Consider the following 204-nt stretch of genomic DNA (forward strand, 5'->3'; position numbering starts at 1 on the left):
AGAGCGAGAAACAGAGGACAAGGTGTGTGTTTATCGATAGATTGTCATAATATATGCTTCTGTGCAGTTCTTTGTCATAAAGACAGTTTACAAAATATCATGGGGGAGCAATCGGTTTTCCATCTCCTGTAAAGTTTTCGCTGTGTTCACCCCTTATCACAGCACAGCTGTTTTCTCCAGTGAAAATGAAGCCCTTAACACATA

This window comes from Sinocyclocheilus rhinocerous, unplaced genomic scaffold (genome assembly GCF_001515625.1).
Source record: "Sinocyclocheilus rhinocerous isolate Xijiao unplaced genomic scaffold, SAMN03320098_v1.1 scaffold276, whole genome shotgun sequence".
Taxonomy (NCBI): Eukaryota; Metazoa; Chordata; class Actinopteri; order Cypriniformes; family Cyprinidae; genus Sinocyclocheilus; species Sinocyclocheilus rhinocerous.